The sequence below is a fragment of the Macaca nemestrina genome, chromosome 18 (genome assembly GCF_043159975.1).
Source record: "Macaca nemestrina isolate mMacNem1 chromosome 18, mMacNem.hap1, whole genome shotgun sequence".
Lineage (NCBI taxonomy): Eukaryota > Metazoa > Chordata > Mammalia > Primates > Cercopithecidae > Macaca > Macaca nemestrina.
Window position 1 is genome coordinate 40,503,260 of NC_092142.1, and position 26,336 is coordinate 40,529,595.

Sequence of the window (26,336 nt, forward strand, 5' to 3'; positions counted from 1 at the left end):
CAAAGAATTTTCTCAGAAAGCTTCTTTCTCTTTGTTATCGGAGGATATTTCCTTTGGCCTTATAGGCTCCAAAGGTAACCGAAATATCTGTTCTCAGATTCCACAGAAATAAGGCTAGCAAAGAGATCCACGAAATACAGATGTAACTCTGTGAGATGAATTAACAGAACACTTAGCAGTTTCTCAGAAAGCTTCTTTCCAGATTTCATCTGAGGATATTTCCTTTTTCACCATAGCCCTCTATGGGCTTCCAAATATCACCTTGCCAATTCCACAACAACTGTCTTAGCGAAAGGCTTCTTGAGGGGAAAGCTCTAACTCTGTGAGATGATTTCACAGAACACAAAGAATTTTCTCAGACAGCTTCGTTCTCTTTGTTATCGGAGGATATTTCCTTTGGCCCTATAGTCTCCAAAGGGATCCGAAATATCTGTTCTGAGATTCCACAGAAATAAGGCTAGCAAAGAGATCCACGAAATACAGATGTAACTCTGTGAGATGAATTAACAGAACACTAAGCAGTTTCTCAGAAAGCTTCTTTCCAGATTTCATCTGAGGATATTTCCTTTTTCACCATAGACCTCTATGGGCTTCAAAATATCACTTTGCCAATTCCACAAGAACTGTCTTAGCGAAAGGCTTCTTGAGGGGAAAGCTGTAACTCTGTGAGATGATTTCACAGAACACAAAGAAGTTTCTCAGAAAGCTTCTTTCTCTTTGTTATTGGAGGATATTTCCTTTGGCCCTATAGTCTCCAAAGGGAACCGAAATATCTGTTCTCAGATTCCACAGAAATAAGTCTAGCAAAGAGATCCACGAAATACAGATGTAACTCTGTGAGATGAATTAACAGAACACTAAGCAGTTTCTCAGAAAGCTTCTTTCCAGATTTCATCTGAGGATATTTCCTTTTTCACCATAGCCCTCTATGGGCTTCCAAATATCACTTTGCCAAATCTACAAGAACTGTCTTAGCGAAAGGCTTCTTGAGGGGAAAGCTGTAACTCTGTGAGATGATTTCACAGAACACAAAGAAGTTTCTCAGAAAGCTTCTTTCTCTTTGTTATCGGAGGATATTTCCTTTGGCCATATAGTCTCCACAGGGATCCGAAATATCTGTTCTCAGATTCCACAGAAATAAGGCTAGCAAAGAGATCCACGAAATACAGATGTAACTCTGTGAGATGAATTAACAGAACACTAAGCAGTTTCTCAGAAAGCTTCTTTCCAGATTTCATCTGAGGATATTTCCTTTTTCACCATAGCCCTCTATGGGCTTCCAAATATCACTTTGCCAATTCCACAAGAACTGTCTTAGCGAAAGGCTTCTTGAGGGGAAAGCTGTAACTCTGTGAGATGATTTCACAGAACACAAAGAAGTTTCTCAGAAAGTTTCTTTCTCTTTGTTATCGGAGGATATTTCCTTTGGCCCTATATTCTACAAAGGGAACCGAAATATCTGTTCTCAGATTCCACAGAAATAAGGCTAGCAAAGAGATCCACGAAATACAGATGTAACTCTGTGAGATGAATTAACAGAACACTAAGCAGTTTCTCAGAAAGCTTCTTTCCAGATTTCATCTGAGGATATTTCCTTTTTCACCATAGCCCTCTATTGGCTTCCAAATATCACTTTGCCAATTCCACAAGAACTGTCTTAGCGAAAGGCTTCTTGAGAGGAAAGCTGTAACTCTGTGAGATGATTTCACAGAACACAAAGAATTTTCTAAGAAAGCTTCTTTCTCTTTGTTATCGGAGGATATTTCCTTTGGCCCTATAGGCTCCAAAGGTAACCGAAATATCTGTTCTCAGATTCCACAGAAATAAGGCTAGCAAAGAGATCCACGAAATACAGATGTAACTCGGTGAGATGAATTAACAGAACACTAAGCAGTTTCTCAGAAAGCTTCTTTCCAGATTTCATCTGAGGATATTTCCTTTTTCACCATAGCCCTCTATGGGCTTCCAAATATCACTTTGCCAAATCTACAAGAACTGTCTTAGCGAAAGGCTTCTTGAGGGGAAAGCTGTAACTCTGTGAGATGATTTCACAGAACACAAAGAAGTTTCTCAGAAAGCTTCTTTCTCTTTGTTATCGGAGGATATTTCCTTTGGCCATATAGTCTCCACAGGGATCCGAAATATCTGTTCTCAGATTCCACAGAAATAAAGCTAGCAAAGAGATCCACGAAATACAGATGTAACTCTGTGAGATGAATTAACAGAACACTAAGCAGTTTCTCAGAAAGCTTCTTTCCAGATTTCATCTGAGGATATTTCCTTTTTCACCATAGCCCTCTATGGGCTTCCAAATATCACTTTGCCAATTCCACAAGAACTGTCTTAGCGAAAGGCTTCTTGAGGGGAAAGCTGTAACTCTGTGAGATGATTTCACAGAACACAAAGAAGTTTCTCAGAAAGCTTCTTTCTCTTTGTTATCGGAGGATATTTCCTTTGGCCCTATAGTCTCCAAAGGGAACCGAAATATCTGATCTCAGATTCCACAGAAATAAGGCTAGCAAAGAGATCCACGAAATACAGATGTAACTCTGTGAGATGAATTAACAGAACACTAAGCAGTTTCTCAGAAAGCTTCTTTCCAGATTTTATCTCAGGATATTTCCTTTTTCACCATAGCCCTCTATGGGCTTCCAAATATCACTTTGCCAATTCCACAAGAACTGTCTTAGCGAAAGGCTTCTTGAGGGGAAAGCTGTAACTCTGTGAGATGATTTCACAGAACACAAAGAAGTTTCTCAGAAAGCTTCTTTCTCTTTGTTATCGGAGGATATTTCCTTTGGCCATATAGTCTCCAAAGGGATCCGAAATATCTGTTCTCAGATTCCACAGAAATAAGACTAGCACAGAGATCCACGAAATACAGATGTAACTCTGTGAGATGATTTAACGGAACACTAAGCAGTTTCTCAGAAAGCTTCTTTCCAGATTTCATCTGAGGATATTTGCTTTTTCACCATAGCCCTCTATGGGCTTCCAAATATCACTTTGCCAATTCCACAAGAACTGTCTTAGCGAAAGGTTTCTTGAGGGGAAAGCTGTAACTCTGTGAGATGATTTCACGGAACACAAAGAAGTTTCTCAGAAAGCTTCTTTCTCTTTGTTATCGGAGGATATTTCCTTTGGCCCTATAGTCTCCAAAGGGATCCGAAATATCTGTTCTCAGATTCCACAGAAATAAGGCTAGCAAAGAGATTCACGAAATACAGATGTAACTCTGTGAGATGAATTAACAGAACACTAAGCAGTTTCTCAGAAAGCTTCTTTCCAGATTTCATCTGAGGATATTTCCTTTTTCACCATAGCCCTCTATGGGCTTCCAAATATCACTTTGCCAATTCCACAAGAACTGTCTTAGCGAAAGGCTTCTTGAGGGGAAAGCTGTAACTCTGTGAGATGATTTCACAGAACACAAAGAAGTTTCTCAGAAAGCTTCTTTCTCTTTGTTATTGGAGGATATTTCCTTTGGCCCTATAGTCTCCAAAGGGAACCGAAATATCTGTTCTCAGATTCCACAGAAATAAGTCTAGCAAAGAGATCCACGAAATACAGATGTAACTCTGTGAGATGAATTAACAGAACACTAAGCAGTTTCTCAGAAAGCTTCTTTCCAGATTTCATCTGAGGATATTTCCTTTTTCACCATAGCCCTCTATGGGCTTCTAAATATCACTTTGCCAAATCTACAAAAACTGTCTTAGCGAAAGTCTTCTTGAGGGGAAAGCTGTAACTCTGTGAGATGATTTCACAGAACACAAAGAAGTTTCTCAGAAAGCTTCTTTCTCTTTGTTATCGGAGGATATTTCCTTTGGCCATATAGTCTCCACAGGGATCCGAAATATCTGTTCTCAGATTCCACAGAAATAAGGCTAGCAAAGAGATACAGGAAATACAGATGTAACTCGGTGAGATGAATTAACAGAACACTAAGCAGTTTCTCAGAAAGCTTCTTTCCAGATTTCATCTGAGGATATTTCCTTTTTCACCATAGCCCTCTATGGGCTTCCAAATATCACTTTGCCAATTCCACAAGAACTGTCTTAGCGAAAGGCTTCTTGAGGGGAAAGCTGTAACTCTGTGAGAAGATTTCACAGAACACAAAGAAGTTTCTCAGAAAGCTTCTTTCTCTTTGTTATCGGAGGATATTTCCTTTGGCCCTATGGTCTCCAAAGGGAACCGAAATATCTGTTCTCAGATTCCACAGAAATAAGGCTAGCAAAGAGATCCACGAAATACAGATGTAACTCTGTGAGATGAATTAACAGAACACTAAGCAGTTTCTCAGAAAGCTTCTTTCCAGATTTCATCTGAGGATATTTCCTTTTTCACCATAGCCCTCTATGGGCTTCCAAATATCACTTTGCCAATTCCACAACAACTGTCTTAGCGAAAGGCTTCTTGAGGGGAAAGCTGTAACTCTGTGAGATGATTTCACAGAACACAAAGAAGTTTCTCAGAAAGCTTCTTTCTCTTTGTTATCGGAGGATATTTCCTTTGGCCCTATAGTCTCCACAGGGATCCGAAATATCTGTTCTCAGATTCCACAGAAATAAGACTAGCACAGAGATCCACGAAATACAGATGTAACTCTGTGAGATGATTTAACGGAACACTAAGCAGTTTCTCAGAAAGCTTCTTTTCAGATTTCATCTGAGGATATTTGCTTTTTCACCATAGCCCTCTATGGGCTTCCAAATATCACTTTGCCAATTCCACAAGAACTGTCTTAGCGAAAGGTTTCTTGAGGGGAAAGCTGTAACTCTGTGAGATGATTTCACAGAACACAAAGAAGTTTCTCAGAAAGCTTCTTTCTCTTTGTTATCGGAGGATATTTCCTTTGGCCCTATAGTCTCCAAAGGGATCCGAAATATCTGTTCTGAGATTCCACAGAAATAAGGCTAGCAAAGAGATTCACGAAATACAGATGTAACTCTGTGAGATGAATTAACAGAACACTAAGCAGTTTCTCAGAAAGCTTCTTTCCAGATTTCATCTGAGGATATTTCCTTTTTTACCATAGCCCTCTATGGGCTTCCAAATATCACTTTGCCAATTCCACAAGAACTGTCTTAGCGAAAGGCTTCTTGAGGGGAAAGCTGTAACTCTGTGAGATGATTTCACAGAACACAAAGAAGTTTCTCAGAAAGCTTCTTTCTCTTTGTTATCGGAGGATATTTCCTTTGGCCATATAGTCTCCACAGGGATCCGAAATATCTGTTCTCAGATTCCACAGAAATAAGTCTAGCAAAGAGATCCACGAAATACAGATGTAACTCTGTGAGATGAATTAACAGAACAGTAAGCAGTTTCTCAGAAAGCTTCTTTCCAGATTTCATCTGAGGATATTTCCTTTTTCACCATAGCCCTCTATGGGCTTCCAAATATCACTTTGCCAATTCCCCAAGAACTGTCTTAGCGAAAGGCTTCTTGAGGGGAAAGCTGTAACTCTATGAGATGATTTCACAGAACACAAAGAAGTTTCTCAGAAAGCTTCTTTCTCTTTGTTATCGGAGGATATTTCCTTTGGCCCTATAGTCTCCAAAGGGAACCGAAATATCTGTTCTCAGATTCCACAGAAATAAGGCTAGCAAAGAGATCCACGAAATACAGATAACTCTGTGAGATGAATTAACAGACCACTAAGCAGTTTCTCAGAAAGCTTCTTTCCAGATTTCATCTGAGGATATTTCCTTTTTCACCATAGCCCTCTATGGGCTTCCAAATATCACTTTGCCAATTCCACAAGAACTGCTTTAGCGAAAGGCTTCTTGAGGGGAAAGCTGTAACTCTGTGAGATGATTTCACAGAACACAAAGAAGTTTCTCAGAAAGCTTCTTTCTCTTTGTTATCGGAGGATATTTCCTTTGGCCCTATAGTCTCCAAAAGGAACCGAAATATCTGTTCTCAGATTCCACAGAAATGAGTCTAGCAAAGAGATCCACGAAATACAGATGTAACTCTGTTAGATGAATTAACAGAACACTAAGCAGTTTCTCAGAAAGCTTCTTTCCAGATTTCATCTGAGGATATTTCCTTTTTCACCATAGCCCTCTATGGGCTTCAAAATATCACTTTGCCAATTCCACAAGAACTGTCTTAGCGAAAGGCTTTTTGAGGGGAAAGCTGTAACTCTGTGAGATGATTTCACAGAACACAAAGAAGTTTCTCAGAAAGCTTCTTTCTCTTTGTTATCGGAGGATATTTCCTTTGGCCCTATAGTCTCCAAAGGGAACCGAAATATCTGTTCTCAGATTCCACAGAAATAAGGCTAGCAAAGAGATCCACGAAATACAGATGTAACTTGTGAGATGAATTAACAGAACACTAAGCAGTTTCTCAGAAAGCTTCTTTCCAGATTTCATCTGAGGATAATTCCTTTTTCACCATAGCCCTCTATGGGCTTTCAAATATCACTTTGCCAAATCTACAAGAACTGTCTTAGTGAAAGGCTTCTTGAGGGGAAAGCTGTAACTCTGTGAGATGATTTCACAGAACACAAAGAAGTTTCTCAGAAAGCTTCTTTCTCTTTGTTATCGGAGGATATTTCCTTTGGCCCTATAGTCTCCAAAGGGATCCGAAATATCTGTTCTCAGATTCCACAGAAATAAGTCTAGCACAGAGATCCACGAAATACAGATGTAACTCTGTGAGATGAATTAACGGAACACTAAGCAGTTTCTCAGAAAGCTTCTTTCCAGATTTCATCTGAGGATACTTCCTTTTTCACCATAGCCCTCTATGGGCTTCCAAATATCACTTTGCCAATTCCACAAGAACTGTCTTAGCGAAAGGCTTCTTCAGGGGAAAGCTGTAACTCTGTGAGATGATTTCACAGAACACAAAGAAGTTTCTCAGAAAGCTTCTTTCTCTTTGTTATCGGAGGATATTTCCTTTGGCCCTATAGTCTCCAAAGGGATCCGAAATATCTGTTCTCAGATTCCACAGAAATAAGGCTAGCAAAGAGGTCCACCGAATACAGATGTAACTCTGTGAGATGAATTAACAGAACACTAAGCAGTTTCTCAGAAAGCTTCTTTCCAGATTTCATCTGAGGATATTTCCTTTTTCACCATAGCCCTCTATGGGCTTCCAAATATCACTTTGCAATTCCACCAGAACTGTCTTAGCGAAAGGCTTCTTGAGGGGAAAGCTGTAACTCTGTGAGATGATTTCACAGAACACAAAGAAGTTTCTCAGAAAGCTTCTTTCTCTTTGTTATCGGAGGATATTTCCTTTGGCCCTATACTCTCCAAAGGGATCCGAAATATCTGTTCTCAGATTTCACAGAAATAAGGCTAGCAAAGAGATCCACGAAATACAGATGTAACTCTGTGAGATGAATTAACAGAACACTAAGCAGTTTCTCAGAAAGCTTCTTTCCAGATTTCATCTGAGGATATTTCCTTTTTCACCATAGCCCTCTATGGGCTTCCAAATATCACTTTGCCAAATCTACAAGATCTGTCTTAGCGAAAGGCTTCTTGAGGGGAAAGCTGTAACTCTGTGAGATGATTTCACAGAACACAAAGAAGTTTCTCAGAAAGCTTCTTTCTCTTTGTTATCGAAGGATATTTCCTTTGGCCATATAGTCTCCACAGGGATCCGAAATATCTGTTCTCAGATTCCACAGAAATAAAGCTGGCAAAGAGATCCACGAAATACAGATGTAACTCTGTGAGATGAATTAACAGAACACTAAGCAGTTTCTCAGAAAGCTTCTTTCCAGATTTCATCTGAGGATATTTCCTTTTTCACCATAGCCCTCTATGGGCTTCCAAATATCACTTTGCCAATTCCACAAGAAGTGTCTTAGCGAAAGGCTTCTTGAGGGGAAAGCTGTAACTCTGTGAGATGATTTCACAGAACACAAAGAAGTTTCTCAGAAAGCTTCTTTCTCTTTGTTATCGGAGGATATTTCCTTTGGCCCTATAGTCTCCAAAAGGAACCGAAATATCTGTTCTCAGATTCCACAGAAATGAGTCTAGCAAAGAGATCCACGAAATACAGATGTAACTCTGTGAGATGAATTAACAGAACACTAAGCAGTTTCTCAGAAAGCTTCTTTCCAGATTTCATCTGAGGATATTTCCTTTTTCACCATAGCCCTCTATGGGCTTCAAAATATCACTTTGCCAATTCCACAAGAACTGTCTTAGCGAAAGGCTTCTTGAGGGGAAAGCTGTAACTCTGTGAGATGATTTCACAGAACACAAAGAAGTTTCTCAGAAAGCTTCTTTCTCTTTGTTATCGGAGGATATTTCCTTTGGCCCTATAGTCTCCAAGGGAACCGAAATATCTGTTCTCAGATTCCACAGAAATAAGGCTAGCAAAGAGATCCACGAAATACAGATGTAACTCTGTGAGATGAATTAACAGAACACTAAGCAGTTTCTCAGAAAGCTTCTTTCCAGATTTCATCTGAGGATATTTCCTTTTTCACCATAACCCTCTATGGGCTTCCAAATATCACTTTGCCAAAACTATAAGAACTGTCTTAGGGAAAGGCTTCTTGAGGGGAAAGCTGTAACTCTGTGAGATGATTTCACAGAACACAAAGAAGTTTCTCAGAAAGCTTCTTTCTCTTTGTTATCGGAGGATATTTCCTTTGGCCACATAGTCCCCACAGGGATCCGAAATATCTGTTCTCAGATTCCACAGAAATAAGGCTATCAAAGAGATCCACGAAATACAGATGTAACTCTGTGAGATGAATTAACAGAACACTAAGCAGTTTCTCAGAAAGCTTCTTTCCAGATTTCATCTGAGGATATTTCCTTTTTCACCATAGCCCTCTACGGGCTTCCAAATATCACTTTGCCAATTCCACAAGAACTGTCTTAGCGAAAGGCTTCTTGAGGGGAAAGCTGTAACTCTGTGAGATGATTTCACAGAACACAAAGAAGTTTCTCAGAAAGCTTCTTTCTCTTTGTTATCGGAGGATATTTCCTTTGGCCCTGTAGTCTCCAAAGGGAACCGAAATATCTGTTCTCAGATTCCACAGAAATAAGGCTAGCAAAGATATCCACGAAATAGAGATGTAACTCTGTGAGATGAATTAACAGAACACTAAGCAGTTTCTCAGAAAGCTTCTTTCCAGATTTCATCTGAGGATATTTCCTTTTTCACCATAGCCCTCTATGGGCTTCCAAATATCACTCTGCCAATTCCACAAGAACTGTCTTAGCGAAAGGCTTCTTGAGGGGAAAGCTGTAACTCTGTGAGATGATTTCACAGAACACAAAGAAGTTTCTCAGAAAGCTTCTTTCTCTTTGTTATCGGAGGATATTTCCTTTGGCCCTATAGTCTCCAAAGGGATCCGAAATATCTGTTCTCAGATTCCACAGAAATAAGTCTAGCACAGAGATCCACGAAATACAGATGTAACTCTGTGAGATGAATTAACGGAACACTAAGCAGTTTCTCAGAAAGCTTCTTTCCAGATTTCATCTGAGGATATTTCCTTTTTCACCATAGCCCTCTATGGGCTTCCAAATATCACTTTGCCAATTCCACAAGAACTGTCTTAGCGAAAGGCTTCTTGAGGGGAAAGCTGTAACTCTGTGAGATGATTTCACAGAACACAAAGAAGTTTCTCAGAAAGCTTCTTTCTCTTTGTTATCGGAGGATATTTCCTTTGGCCCTATAGTCTCCAAAGGGAACCGAAATATCTGTTCTCAGATTCCACAGAAATAAGGCTAGCAAAGAGATCCACGAAATACAGATGTAACTCTGTGAGATGAATTAACAGAACACTAAGCAGTTTCTCAGAAAGCTTCTTTCCAGATTTCATCTGAGGATATTTCCTTTTTCACCATAGCCCTCTATGGGCTTCCAAATATCACTTTGCCAATTCCACAAGAACTGTCTTAGCGAAAGGCTTCTTGAGGGGAAAGCTGTAACTCTGTGAGATGATTTCACAGAACACAAAGAAGTTTCTCAGAAAGCTTCTTTCTCTTTGTTATCGGAGGATATTTCGTTTGGCCCTGTAGTCTCCAAAGGGAACCGAAATATCTGTTCTCAGATTCCACAAAAATAAGGGTAGCAAAGAGATCCACGAAATACAGATATAACTCTGTGAGATGAATTAACAGAACACTAAGCAGTTTCTCAGAAAGCTTCTTTCCAGATTTCATCTGAGGATATTTCCTTTTTCACCATAGCCCTCTATGGGCTTCCAAATATCACTTTGCCAATTCCACAAGAACTGTCTTAGCGAAAGGCTTCTTGAGGGGAAAGCTGTAACTCTGTGAGATGATTTCACAGAACACAAAGAAGTTTCTCGGAAAGCTTCTTTCTCTTTGTTATTGGAGGATATTTCCTTTGGCCCTATAGTCTCCAAAGGGATCCGAAATATCTGTTCTCAGATTCCACAGAAATAAGGCTAGCAAAGAGATCCACCGAATACAGATGTAACTCTGTGAGATGAATTAACAGAACACTAAGCAGTTTCTCAGAAAGCTTCTTTCCAGATTTCATCTGAGGATATTTCCTTTTTCACCATAGCCCTCTATGGGCTTCCAAATATCACTTTGCAATTCCACCAGAACTGTCTTAGCGAAAGGCTTCTTGAGGGGAAAGCTGTAACTCTGTGAGATGATTTCAGAGAACACAAAGAAGTTTCTCAGAAAGCTTCTTTCTCTTTGTTATCGGAGGATATTTCCTTTGGCCCTATAGTCTCCAAAGGGATCCGAAATATCTGTTCTCAGATTCCACAGAAATAAGGCTAGCAAAGAGATCCACGAAATACAGATGTAACTCTGTGAGATGAATTAACAGAACACTAAGCAGTTTCTCAGAAAGCTTCTTTCCAGATTTCATCTGAGGATATTTCCTTTTTCACCATAGCCCTCTATGGGCTTCCAAATATCACTTTGCCAAATCTACAAGATCTGTCTTAGCGAAAGGCTTCTTGAGGGGAAAGCTGTAACTCTGTGAGATGATTTCACAGAACACAAAGAAGTTTCTCAGAAAGCTTCTTTCTCTTTGGTATCGAAGGATATTTCCTTTGGCCATATAGTCTCCACAGGGATCCGAAATATCTGTTCTCAGATTCCACAGAAATAAAGCTAGCAAAGAGATCCACGAAATACAGATGTAACTCTGTGAGATGAATTAACAGAACACTAAGCAGTTTCTCAGAAAGCTTCTTTCCAGATTTCATCTGAGGATATTTCCTTTTTCACCATAGCCCTCTATGGGCTTCCAAATATCACTTTGCCAATTCCACAAGAACTGTCTTAGAGAAAGGCTTCTTGAGGGGAAAGCTGTAACTCTGTGAGATGATTTCACAGAACACAAAGAAGTTTCTCAGAAAGCTTCTTTCTCTTTGTTATCGGAGGATATTTCCTTTGGCCCCATTGTCTCCAAAAGGAACCGAAATATCTGTTCTCAGATTCCACAGAAATAAGGCTAGCAAAGAGATCCACGAAATACAGATGTAACTCTGTGAGATGAATTAACAGAACACTAAGCAGTTTCTCAGAAAGCTTCTTTCCAGATTTCATCTGAGGATATTTCCTTTTTCACCATAGCCCTCTAAGGGCTTCCAAATATCACTTTGCCAATTCCACAAGAACTGTCTTAGCGAAAGGCTTCTTGAGGGGAAAGCTGTAACTCTGTGAGATGATTTCACAGAACACAAAGAAGTTTCTCAGAAAGCTTCTTTCTCTTTGTTATCGGAGGATATTTCCTTTGGCCCTATAGTCTCCAAAGGGAACCGAAATATCTGTTCTCAGATTCCACAGAAATAAGGCTAGCAAAGAGATCCACGAAATACAGATGTAACTCTGTGAGATGAATTAACAGAACACTAAGCAGTTTCCCAGAAAGTTTCTTTCCAGATTTCATCTGAGGATATTTCCTTTTTCACCATAGCCCTCTATGGGCTTCCAAATATCACTTTGCCAAATCTATAAGAACTGTCTTAGCGAAAGGCTTCTTGAGGGGAAAGCTGTAACTCTGTGAGATGATTTCACAGAACACAAAGAAGTTTTTCAGAAAGCTTCTTTCTCTTCGTTATCGGAGGATATTTCCTTTGGCACTATAGTCTCCAAAGGGATCCGAAATATCTGTTCTCAGATTCCACAGAAATAAGGCTAGCAAAGAGATCCACCGAATACAGATGTAACTCTGTGAGATGAATTAACAGAACACTAAGCAGTTTCTCAGAAAGCTTCTTTCCAGATTTCATCTGAGGATATTTCCTTTTTCACCATAGCCCTCTATGGGCTTCCAAATATCACTTTGCAATTCCACCAGAACTGTCTTAGCGAAAGGCTTCTTGAGGGGAAAGCTGTAACTCTGTGAGATGATTTCACAGAACACAAAGAAGTTTCTCAGAAAGCTTCTTTCTCTTTGTTATCGGAGGATATTTCCTTTGGCCCTATAGTCTCCAAAGGGATCCGAAATATCTGTTCTCAGATTCCACAGAAATAAGGCTAGCAAAGAGATCCACGAAATACAGATGTAACTCTGTGAGATGAATTAACAGAACACTAAGCAGTTTCTCAGAAAGCTTCTTTCCAGATTTCATCTGAGGATATTTCCTTTTTCACCATAGCCCTCTATGGGCTTCCAAATATCACTTTGCCAATTCCACAAGAACTGTCTTAGCGAAAGGCTTCTTGAGGGGAAAGCTGTAACTCTGTGAGATGATTTCGCAGAACACAAAGAAGTTTCTCAGAAAGCTTCTTTCTCTTTGTTATCGGAGTATATTTCCTTTGGCCCTATAGTCTCCAAAGGGAACCGAAATATCTGTTCTCAGATTCCACAGAAATAAGGCTAGCAAAGAGATCCACGAAATACAGATGTAACTCTGTGAGATGAATTAACAGAACACTAAGCAGTTTCTCAGAAAGCTTCTTTCCAGATTTCATCTGAGGATATTTCCTTTTTCACCATAGCCCTCTATGGGCTTCCAAATATCACTTTGCCAATTCCACAAGAACTGCTTTAGCGAAAGGCTTCTTGAGGGGAAAGCTGTAACTCTGTGAGATGATTTCACAGAACACAAAGAAGTTTCTCAGAAAGCTTCTTTCTCTTTGTTATCGGAGGATATTTCCTTTGGCCCTATAGTCTCCAAAAGGAACCGAAATATCTGTTCTCAGATTCCACAGAAATGAGTCTAGCAAAGAGATCCACGAAATACAGATGTAACTCTGTTAGATGAATTAACAGAACACTAAGCAGTTTCTCAGAAAGCTTCTTTCCAGATTTCATCTGAGGATATTTCCTTTTTCACCATAGCCCTCTATGGGCTTCAAAATATCACTTTGCCAATTCCACAAGAACTGTCTTAGCGAAAGGCTTTTTGAGGGGAAAGCTGTAACTCTGTGAGATGATTTCACAGAACACAAAGAAGTTTCTCAGAAAGCTTCTTTCTCTTTGTTATCGGAGGATATTTCCTTTGGCCCTATAGTCTCCAAAGGGAACCGAAATATCTGTTCTCAGATTCCACAGAAATAAGGCTAGCAAAGAGATCCACGAAATACAGATGTAACTTGTGAGATGAATTAACAGAACACTAAGCAGTTTCTCAGAAAGCTTCTTTCCAGATTTCATCTGAGGATAATTCCTTTTTCACCATAGCCCTCTATGGGCTTTCAAATATCACTTTGCCAAATCTACAAGAACTGTCTTAGTGAAAGGCTTCTTGAGGGGAAAGCTGTAACTCTGTGAGATGATTTCACAGAACACAAAGAAGTTTCTCAGAAAGCTTCTTTCTCTTTGTTATCGGAGGATATTTCCTTTGGCCCTATAGTCTCCAAAGGGATCCGAAATATCTGTTCTCAGATTCCACAGAAATAAGTCTAGCACAGAGATCCACGAAATACAGATGTAACTCTGTGAGATGAATTAACGGAACACTAAGCAGTTTCTCAGAAAGCTTCTTTCCAGATTTCATCTGAGGATACTTCCTTTTTCACCATAGCCCTCTATGGGCTTCCAAATATCACTTTGCCAATTCCACAAGAACTGTCTTAGCGAAAGGCTTCTTCAGGGGAAAGCTGTAACTCTGTGAGATGATTTCACAGAACACAAAGAAGTTTCTCAGAAAGCTTCTTTCTCTTTGTTATCGGAGGATATTTCCTTTGGCCCTATAGTCTCCAAAGGGATCCGAAATATCTGTTCTCAGATTCCACAGAAATAAGGCTAGCAAAGAGGTCCACCGAATACAGATGTAACTCTGTGAGATGAATTAACAGAACACTAAGCAGTTTCTCAGAAAGCTTCTTTCCAGATTTCATCTGAGGATATTTCCTTTTTCACCATAGCCCTCTATGGGCTTCCAAATATCACTTTGCAATTCCACCAGAACTGTCTTAGCGAAAGGCTTCTTGAGGGGAAAGCTGTAACTCTGTGAGATGATTTCACAGAACACAAAGAAGTTTCTCAGAAAGCTTCTTTCTCTTTGTTATCGGAGGATATTTCCTTTGGCCCTATACTCTCCAAAGGGATCCGAAATATCTGTTCTCAGATTTCACAGAAATAAGGCTAGCAAAGAGATCCACGAAATACAGATGTAACTCTGTGAGATGAATTAACAGAACACTAAGCAGTTTCTCAGAAAGCTTCTTTCCAGATTTCATCTGAGGATATTTCCTTTTTCACCATAGCCCTCTATGGGCTTCCAAATATCACTTTGCCAAATCTACAAGATCTGTCTTAGCGAAAGGCTTCTTGAGGGGAAAGCTGTAACTCTGTGAGATGATTTCACAGAACACAAAGAAGTTTCTCAGAAAGCTTCTTTCTCTTTGTTATCGAAGGATATTTCCTTTGGCCATATAGTCTCCACAGGGATCCGAAATATCTGTTCTCAGATTCCACAGAAATAAAGCTGGCAAAGAGATCCACGAAATACAGATGTAACTCTGTGAGATGAATTAACAGAACACTAAGCAGTTTCTCAGAAAGCTTCTTTCCAGATTTCATCTGAGGATATTTCCTTTTTCACCATAGCCCTCTATGGGCTTCCAAATATCACTTTGCCAATTCCACAAGAAGTGTCTTAGCGAAAGGCTTCTTGAGGGGAAAGCTGTAACTCTGTGAGATGATTTCACAGAACACAAAGAAGTTTCTCAGAAAGCTTCTTTCTCTTTGTTATCGGAGGATATTTCCTTTGGCCCTATAGTCTCCAAAAGGAACCGAAATATCTGTTCTCAGATTCCACAGAAATGAGTCTAGCAAAGAGATCCACGAAATACAGATGTAACTCTGTGAGATGAATTAACAGAACACTAAGCAGTTTCTCAGAAAGCTTCTTTCCAGATTTCATCTGAGGATATTTCCTTTTTCACCATAGCCCTCTATGGGCTTCAAAATATCACTTTGCCAATTCCACAAGAACTGTCTTAGCGAAAGGCTTCTTGAGGGGAAAGCTGTAACTCTGTGAGATGATTTCACAGAACACAAAGAAGTTTCTCAGAAAGCTTCTTTCTCTTTGTTATCGGAGGATATTTCCTTTGGCCCTATAGTCTCCAAGGGAACCGAAATATCTGTTCTCAGATTCCACAGAAATAAGGCTAGCAAAGAGATCCACGAAATACAGATGTAACTCTGTGAGATGAATTAACAGAACACTAAGCAGTTTCTCAGAAAGCTTCTTTCCAGATTTCATCTGAGGATATTTCCTTTTTCACCATAACCCTCTATGGGCTTCCAAATATCACTTTGCCAAAACTATAAGAACTGTCTTAGGGAAAGGCTTCTTGAGGGGAAAGCTGTAACTCTGTGAGATGATTTCACAGAACACAAAGAAGTTTCTCAGAAAGCTTCTTTCTCTTTGTTATCGGAGGATATTTCCTTTGGCCACATAGTCCCCACAGGGATCCGAAATATCTGTTCTCAGATTCCACAGAAATAAGGCTATCAAAGAGATCCACGAAATACAGATGTAACTCTGTGAGATGAATTAACAGAACACTAAGCAGTTTCTCAGAAAGCTTCTTTCCAGATTTCATCTGAGGATATTTCCTTTTTCACCATAGCCCTCTACGGGCTTCCAAATATCACTTTGCCAATTCCACAAGAACTGTCTTAGCGAAAGGCTTCTTGAGGGGAAAGCTGTAACTCTGTGAGATGATTTCACAGAACACAAAGAAGTTTCTCAGAAAGCTTCTTTCTCTTTGTTATCGGAGGATATTTCCTTTGGCCCTGTAGTCTCCAAAGGGAACCGAAATATCTGTTCTCAGATTCCACAGAAATAAGGCTAGCAAAGATATCCACGAAATAGAGATGTAACTCTGTGAGATGAATTAACAGAACACTAAGCAGTTTCTCAGAAAGCTTCTTTCCAGATTTCATCTGAGGATATTTCCTTTTTCACCATAGCCCTCTATGGGCTTCCAAATATCACTCTGCCAATTCCACAAGAACTGTCTTAGCGAAAGGCTTCTTGAGGGGAAAGCTGTAACTCTGTGAGATGATTTCACAGAACACAAAGAAGTTTCTCAGAAAGCTTCTTTCTCTTTGTTATCGGAGGATATTTCCTTTGGCCCTATAGTCTCCAAAGGGATCCGAAATATCTGTTCTCAGATTCCACAGAAATAAGTCTAGCACAGAGATCCACGAAATACAGATGTAACTCTGTGAGATGAATTAACGGAACACTAAGCAGTTTCTCAGAAAGCTTCTTTCCAGATTTCATCTGAGGATATTTCCTTTTTCACCATAGCCCTCTATGGGCTTCCAAATATCACTTTGCCAATTCCACAAGAACTGTCTTAGCGAAAGGCTTCTTGAGGGGAAAGCTGTAACTCTGTGAGATGATTTCACAGAACACAAAGAAGTTTCTCAGAAAGCTTCTTTCTCTTTGTTATCGGAGGATATTTCCTTTGGCCCTATAGTCTCCAAAGGGAACCGAAATATCTGTTCTCAGATTCCACAGAAATAAGGCTAGCAAAGAGATCCACGAAATACAGATGTAACTCTGTGAGATGAATTAACAGAACACTAAGCAGTTTCTCAGAAAGCTTCTTTCCAGATTTCATCTGAGGATATTTCCTTTTTCACCATAGCCCTCTATGGGCTTCCAAATATCACTTTGCCAATTCCACAAGAACTGTCTTAGCGAAAGGCTTCTTGAGGGGAAAGCTGTAACTCTGTGAGATGATTTCACAGAACACAAAGAAGTTTCTCAGAAAGCTTCTTTCTCTTTGTTATCGGAGGATATTTCGTTTGGCCCTGTAGTCTCCAAAGGGAACCGAAATATCTGTTCTCAGATTCCACAAAAATAAGGGTAGCAAAGAGATCCACGAAATACAGATATAACTCTGTGAGATGAATTAACAGAACACTAAGCAGTTTCTCAGAAAGCTTCTTTCCAGATTTCATCTGAGGATATTTCCTTTTTCACCATAGCCCTCTATGGGCTTCCAAATATCACTTTGCCAATTCCACAAGAACTGTCTTAGCGAAAGGCTTCTTGAGGGGAAAGCTGTAACTCTGTGAGATGATTTCACAGAACACAAAGAAGTTTCTCGGAAAGCTTCTTTCTCTTTGTTATTGGAGGATATTTCCTTTGGCCCTATAGTCTCCAAAGGGATCCGAAATATCTGTTCTCAGATTCCACAGAAATAAGGCTAGCAAAGAGATCCACCGAATACAGATGTAACTCTGTGAGATGAATTAACAGAACACTAAGCAGTTTCTCAGAAAGCTTCTTTCCAGATTTCATCTGAGGATATTTCCTTTTTCACCATAGCCCTCTATGGGCTTACAAATATCACTTTGCAATTCCACCAGAACTGTCTTAGCGAAAGGCTTCTTGAGGGGAAAGCTGTAACTCTGTGAGATGATTTCACAGAACACAAAGAAGTTTCTCAGAAAGCTTCTTTCTCTTTGTTATCGGAGGATATTTCCTTTGGCCCTATAGTCTCCAAAGGGATCCGAAATATCTGTTCTCAGATTCCACAGAAATAAGGCTAGCAAAGAGATCCACGAAATACAGATGTAACTCTGTGAGATGAATTAACAGAACACTAAGCAGTTTCTCAGAAAGCTTCTTTCCAGATTTCATCTGAGGATATTTCCTTTTTCACCATAGCCCTCTATGGGCTTCCAAATATCACTTTGCCAATTCCACAAGAACTGTCTTAGCGAAAGGCTTCTTGAGGGGAAAGCTGTAACTCTGTGAGATGATTTCACAGAACACAAAGAAGTTTCTCAGAAAGCTTCTTTCTCTTTGTTATCGGAGGATATTTCCTTTGGCCCTATAGTCTCCAAAGGGAACCGAAATATCTGTTCTCAGATTCCACAGAAATAAGGCTAGCAAAGAGATCCACGAAATACAGATGTAACTCTGTGAGATGAATTAACAGAACACTAAGCAGTTTCCCAGAAAGTTTCTTTCCAGATTTCATCTGAGGATATTTCCTTTTTCACCATAGCCCTCTATGGGCTTCCAAATATCACTTTGCCAAATCTATAAGAACTGTCTTAGCGAAAGGCTTCTTGAGGGGAAAGCTGTAACTCTGTGAGATGATTTCACAGAACACAAAGAAGTTTTTCAGAAAGCTTCTTTCTCTTCGTTATCGGAGGATATTTCCTTTGGCACTATAGTCTCCAAAGGGATCCCAAATATCTGTTCTCAGATTCCACAGAAATAAGGCTAGCAAAGAGATCCACCGAATACAGATGTAACTCTGTGAGATGAATTAACAGAACACTAAGCAGTTTCTCAGAAAGCTTCTTTCCAGATTTCATCTGAGGATATTTCCTTTTTCACCATAGCCCTCTATGGGCTTCCAAATATCACTTTGCAATTCCACCAGAACTGTCTTAGCGAAAGGCTTCTTGAGGGGAAAGCTGTAACTCTGTGAGATGATTTCACAGAACACAAAGAAGTTTCTCAGAAAGCTTCTTTCTCTTTGTTATCGGAGGATATTTCCTTTGGCCCTATAGTCTCCAAAGGGATCCGAAATATCTGTTCTCAGATTCCACAGAAATAAGGCTAGCAAAGAGATCCACGAAATACAGATGTAACTCTGTGAGATGAATTAACAGAACACTAAGCAGTTTCTCAGAAAGCTTCTTTCCAGATTTCATCTGAGGATATTTCCTTTTTCACCATAGCCCTCTATGGGCTTCCAAATATCACTTTGCCAATTCCACAAGAACTGTCTTAGCGAAAGGCTTCTTGAGGGGAAAGCTGTAACTCTGTGAGATGATTTCGCAGAACACAAAGAAGTTTCTCAGAAAGCTTCTTTCTCTTTGTTATCGGAGTATATTTCCTTTGGCCCTATAGTCTCCAAAGGGAACCGAAATATCTGTTCTCAGATTCCACAGAAATAAGGCTAGCAAAGAGATCCACGAAATACAGATGTAACTCTGTGAGATGAATTAACAGAACACTAAGCAGTTTCTCAGAAAGCTTCTTTCCAGATTTCATCTGAGGATATTTCCTTTTTCACCATAGCCCTCTATGGGCTTCCAAATATCACTTTGCCAATTCCACAAGAACTGCTTTAGCGAAAGGCTTCTTGAGGGGAAAGCTGTAACTCTGTGAGATGATTTCACAGAACACAAAGAAGTTTCTCAGAAAGCTTCTTTCTCTTTGTTATCGGAGGATATTTCCTTTGGCCCTATAGTCTCCAAAAGGAACCGAAATATCTGTTCTCAGATTCCACAGAAATGAGTCTAGCAAAGAGATCCACGAAATACAGATGTAACTCTGTTAGATGAATTAACAGAACACTAAGCAGTTTCTCAGAAAGCTTCTTTCCAGATTTCATCTGAGGATATTTCCTTTTTCACCATAGCCCTCTATGGGCTTCAAAATATCACTTTGCCAATTCCACAAGAACTGTCTTAGCGAAAGGCTTTTTGAGGGGAAAGCTGTAACTCTGTGAGATGATTTCACAGAACACAAAGAAGTTTCTCAGAAAGCTTCTTTCTCTTTGTTATCGGAGGATATTTCCTTTGGCCCTATAGTCTCCAAAGGGAACCGAAATATCTGTTCTCAGATTCCACAGAAATAAGGCTAGCAAAGAGAGCCACGAAATACAGATGTAACTCTGTGAGATGAATTAACAGAACACTAAGCAGTTTCTCAGAAAGCTTCTTTCCAGATTTCATCTGAGGATAATTCCTTTTTCACCATAGCCCTCTATGGGCTTTCAAATATCACTTTGCCAAATCTACAAGAACTGTCTTAGTGAAAGGCTTCTTGAGGGGAAAGCTGTAACTCTGTGAGATGATTTCACAGAACACAAAGAAGTTTCTCAGAAAGCTTCTTTCTCTTTGTTATCGGAGGATATTTCCTTTGGCCCTATAGTGTCCAAAGGGATCCGAAATATCTGTTCTCAGATTCCACAGAAATAAGTCTAGCACAGAGATCCACGAAATACAGATGTAACTCTGTGAGATGAATTAACGGAACACTAAGCAGTTTCTCAGAAAGCTTCTTTCCAGATTTCATCTGAGGATACTTCCTTTTTCACCATAGCCCTCTATGGGCTTCCAAATATCACTTTGCCAATTCCACAAGAACTGTCTTAGCGAAAGGCTTCTTGAGGGGAAAGCTGTAACTCTGTGAGATGATTTCACAGAACACAAAGAAGTTTCTCAGAAAGCTTCTTTCTCTTTGTTATCGGAGGATATTTCCTTTGGCCCTATAGTCTCCAAAGGGATCCGAAATATCTGTTCTCAGATTCCACAGAAATAAGGCTAGCAAAGAGGTCCACCGAATACAGATGTAACTCTGTGAGATGAATTAACAGAACACTAAGCAGTTTCTCAGAAAGCTTCTTTCCAGATTTCATCTGAGGATATTTCCTTTTTCACCATAGCCCTCTATGGGCTTCCAAATATCACTTTGCAATTCCACCAGAACTGTCTTAGCGAAAGGCTTCTTGAGGGGAAAGCTGTAACTCTGTGAGATGATTTCACAGAACACAAAGAAGTTTCTCAGAAAGCTTCTTTCTCTTTGTTATCGGAGGATATTTCCTTTGGCCCTATACTCTCCAAAGGGATCCGAAATATCTGTTCTCAGATTTCACAGAAATAAGTCTAGCAAAGAGATCCACGAAATACAGATGTAACTCTGTGAGATGAATTAACAGAACACTAAGCAGTTTCTCAGAAAGCTTCTTTCCAGATTTCATCTGAGGATATTTCCTTTTTCACCATAGCCCTCTATGGGCTTCCAAATATCACTTTGCCAATTCCACAAGAACTGTCTTAGCGAAAGGCTTCTTGAGGGGAAAGCTGTAACTTGTGAGATGATTTCACAGAACACAAAGAAGTTTCTCAGAAAGCTTCTTTCTCTTTGTTATCGGAGGATATTTCCTTTGGCCCTATAGTCTCCAAGGGAACCGAAATATCTGTTCTCAGATTCCACAGAAATAAGGCTAGCAAAGAGATCCACGAAATACAGATGTAACTCTGTGAGATGAATTAACAGAACACTAAGCAGTTTCTCAGAAAGCTTCTTTCCAGATTTCATCTGAGGATATTTCCTTTTTCACCATAACCCTCTATGGGCTTCCAAATATCACTTTGCCAAAACTATAAGAACTGTCTTAGGGAAAGGCTTCTTGAGGGGAAAGCTGTAACTCTGTGAGATGATTTCACAGAACACAAAGAAGTTTCTCAGAAAGCTTCTTTCTCTTTGTTATCGGAGGATATTTCCTTTGGCCATATAGTCCCCACAGGGATCCGAAATATCTGTTCTCAGATTCCACAGAAATAAGGCTATCAAAGAGATCCACGAAATACAGATGTAACTCTGTGAGATGAATTAACAGAACACTAAGCAGTTTCTCAGAAAGCTTCTTTCCAGATTTCATCTGAGGATATTTCCTTTTTCACCATAGCCCTCTACGGGCTTCCAAATATCACTTTGCCAATTCCACAAGAACTATCTTAGCGAAAGGCTTCTTGAGGGGAAAGCTGTAACTCTGTGAGATGATTTCACAGAACACAAAGAAGTTTCTCAGAAAGCTTCTTTCTCTTTGTTATCGGAGGATATTTCCTTTGGCCCTATAGTCTCCACAGGGAACCGAAATATCTGTTCTCAGATTCCACAGAAATAAGGCTAGCAAAGATATCCACGAAATACAGATGTAACTCTGTGAGATGAATTAACAGAACACTAAGCAGTTTCTCAGAAAGCTTCTTTCCAGATTTCATCTGAGGATATTTCCTTTTTCACCATAGCCCTCTATGGGCTTCCAAATATCACTCTGCCAATTCCACAAGAACTGTCTTAGCGAAAGGCTTCTTGAGGGGAAAGCTGTAACTCTGTGAGATGATTTCACAGAACACAAAGAATTTTCTAAGAAAGCTTCTTTCTCTTTGTTATCGGAGGATATTTCCTTTGGCCCTATAGTCTCCAAAGGGATCCGAAATATCTGTTCTCAGATTCCACAGAAATAAGGCTAGCACAGAGATCCACGAAATACAGATGTAACTCTGTGAGATGAATTAACGGAACACTAAGCAGTTTCTCAGAAAGCTTCTTTCCAGATTTCATCTGAGGATATTTCCTTTTTCACCATAGCCCTCTATGGGCTTCCAAATATCACTTTGCCAATTCCACAAGAACTGTCTTAGCGAAAGGCTTCTTGAGGGGAAAGCTGTAACTCTGTGAGATGATTTCACAGAACACAAAGAAGTTTCTCAGAAAGCTTCTTTCTCTTTGTTATCGGAGGATATTTCCTTTGGCCCTATAGTCTCCAAAGGGAACCGAAATATCTGTTCTCAGATTCCACAGAAATAAGGCTAGCAAAGAGATCCACGAAATACAGATGTAACTCTGTGAGATGAATTAACAGAACACTAAGCAGTTTCTCAGAAAGCTTCTTTCCAGATTTCATCTGAGGATATTTCCTTTTTCACCATAGCCCTCTATGGGCTTCCAAATATCACTTTGCCAATTCCACAAGAACTGTCTTAGCGAAAGGCTTCTTGAGGGGAAAGCTGTAACTCTGTGAGATGATTTCACAGAACACAAAGAAGTTTCTCAGAAAGCTTCTTTCTCTTTGTTATCGGAGGATATTTCGTTTGGCCCTGTTGTCTCCAAAGGGAACAGAAATATCTGTTCTCAGATTCCACAAAAATAAGGGTAGCAAAGAGATCCACGAAATACAGATATAACTCTGTGAGATGAATTAACAGAACACTAAGCAGTTTCTCAGAAAGCTTCTTTCCAGATTTCATCTGAGGATATTTCCTTTTTCACCATAGCCCTCTATGGGCTTCCAAATATCACTTTGCCAATTCCACAAGAACTGTCTTAGCGAAAGGCTTCTTGAGGGGAAAGCTGTAACTCTGTGAGATGATTTCACAGAACACAAAGAAGTTTCTCGGAAAGCTTCTTTCTCTTTGTTATAGGAGGATATTTCCTTTGGCCCTATAGTCTCCAAAGGGATCCGAAATATCTGTTCTCAGATTCCACAGAAATAAGGCTAGCAAAGAGATCCACCGAATACAGATGTAACTCTGTGAGATGAATTAACAGAACACTAAGCAGTTTCTCAGAAAGCTTCTTTCCAGATTTCATCTGAGGATATTTCCTTTTTCACCATAGCCCTCTATGGGCTTCCAAATATCACTTTGCAATTCCACCAGAACTGTCTTAGCGAAAGGCTTCTTGAGGGGAAAGCTGTAACTCTGTGAGATGATTTCACAGAACACAAAGAAGTTTCTCAGAAAGCTTCTTTCTCTTGGTTATCGGAGGATATTTCCTTTGGCCCTATAGTCTCCAAAGGGATCCGAAATATCTGTTCTCAGATTCCACAGAAATAAGGCTAGCAAAGAGATCCACGAAATACAGATGTAACTCTGTGAGATGAATTAACAGAACACTAAGCAGTTTCTCAGAAAGCTTCTTTCCAGATTTCATCTGAGGATATTTCCTTTTTCACCATAGCCCTCTATGGGCTTCCAAATATCACTTTGCCAAATCTACAAGATCTGTCTTAGCGAAAGGCTTCTTGAGGGGAAAGCTGTAACTCTGTGAGATGATTTCACAGAACACAAAGAAGTTTCTCAGAAAGCTTCTTTCTCTTTGGTATCGAAGGATATTTCCTTTGGCCATATAATCTCCACAGGGATCCGAAATATCTGTTCTCAGATTCCACAGAAATAAAGCTAGCAAAGAGATCCACGAAATACAGATGTAACTCTGTGAGATGAATTAACAGAACACTAAGCAGTTTCTCAGAAAGCTTCTTTCCAGATTTCATCTGAGGATATTTCCTTTTTCACCATAGCTCTCTATGGGCTTCCAAATATCACTTTGCCAATTCCACAAGAACTGTCTTAGAGAAAGGCTTCTTGAGGGGAAAGCTGTAACTCTGTGATATGATTTCACAGAACACAAAGAAGTTTCTCAGAAAGCTTCTTTCTCTTTGTTATCGGAGGATATTTCCTTTGGCCCCATAGTCTCCAAAAGGAACCGAAATATCTGTTCTCAGATTCCACAGAAATGAGTCTAGCAAAGAGATCCACGAAATACAGATGTAACTCTGTGAGATGAATTAACAGAACACTAAGCAGTTTCTCAGAAAGCTTCTTTCCAGATTTCATCTGAGGATATTTCCTTTTTCACCATAGCCCTCTATGGGCTTCCAAATATCACTTTGCCAATTCCACAAGAACTGTCTTAGCGAAAGGCTTCTTGAGGAGAAAGCTGTAACTCTGTGAGATGATTTCACAGAACACAAAGAAGTTTCTCAGAAAGTTTCTTTCTCTTTGTTATCGGAGGATATTTCCTTTGGCCCTATAGTCTCCAAGGGAACCGAAATATCTGTTCTCAGATTCCACAGAAATAAGGCTAGCAAAGAGATCCACGAAATACAGATGTAACTCTGTGAGATGAATTAACAGAACACTAAGCAGTTTCTCAGAAAGCTTCTTTCCAGATTTCATCTGAGGATATTTCCTTTTTCACCATAGCCCTCTATGGGCTTCCAAATATCACTTTGCCAAAACTATAAGAACTGTCTTAGCGAAAGGCTTCTGGAGGGGAAAGCTGTAACTCTGTGAGATGATTTCACAGAACACAAAGAAGTTTCTCAGAAAGCTTCTTTCTCTTTGTTATCAGAGGATATTTCCTTTGGCCATATAGTCCCCACAGGGATCCGAAATATCTGTTCTCAGATTCCACAGAAATAAGGCTAGCAAAGAGATCCACGAAATACAGATGTAACTCTGTGAGATGAACTAACAGAACACTAAGCAGTTTCTCAGAAAGCTTCTTTCCAGATTTCATCTGAGGATATTTCCTTTTTCACCATAGCCCTCTACGGGCTTCCAAATATCACTTTGCCAATTCCACAAGAACTGTCTTAGCGAAAGTCTTCTTGAGGGGAAAGCTGTAACTCTGTGAGATGATTTCACAGAACACAAAGAAGTTTCTCAGAAAGCTTCTTTCTCTTTGTTATCAGAGGATATTTCCTTTGGCCCTATAGTCTCCAAAGGGAACCGAAATATCTGTACTCAGATTTCACAGAAATAAGGCTAGCAAAGAGATCCCCGAAATACAGATGTAACTCTGTGAGATGAATTAACAGAACACTAAGCAGTTTCTCAGAAAGCTTCTTTCCAGATTTCATCTGAGGATATTTCCTTTTTCACCATAGCCCTCTATGGGCTTCCAAATATCACTTTGCCAATTCCACAAGAACTGCTTTAGCGAAAGGCTTCTTGAGGGGAAAGCTGTAACTCTGTGAGATGATTTCACAGAACACAAAGAAGTTTCTCAGAAAGCTTCTTTCTCTTTGTTATCGGAGGATATTTCCTTTGGCCCTATAGTCTCCAAAAGGAACCGAAATATCTGTTCTCAGATTCCACAGAAATGAGTCTAGCAAAGAGATCCACGAAATACAGATGTAACTCTGTTAGATGAATTAACAGAACACTAAGCAGTTTCTCAGAAAGCTTCTTTCCAGATTTCATCTGAGGATATTTCCTTTTTCACCATAGCCCTCTATGGGCTTCAAAATATCACTTTGCCAATTCCACAAGAACTGTCTTAGCGAAAGGCTTTTTGAGGGGAAAGCTGTAACTCTGTGAGATGATTTCACAGAACACAAAGAAGTTTCTCAGAAAGCTTCTTTCTCTTTGTTATCGGAGGATATTTCCTTTGGCCCTATAGTCTCCAAAGGGAACCGAAATATCTGTTCTCAGATTCCACAGAAATAAGGCTAGCAAAGAGAGCCACGAAATACAGATGTAACTCTGTGAGATGAATTAACAGAACACTAAGCAGTTTCTCAGAAAGCTTCTTTCCAGATTTCATCTGAGGATAATTCCTTTTTCACCATAGCCCTCTATGGGCTTTCAAATATCACTTTGCCAAATCTACAAGAACTGTC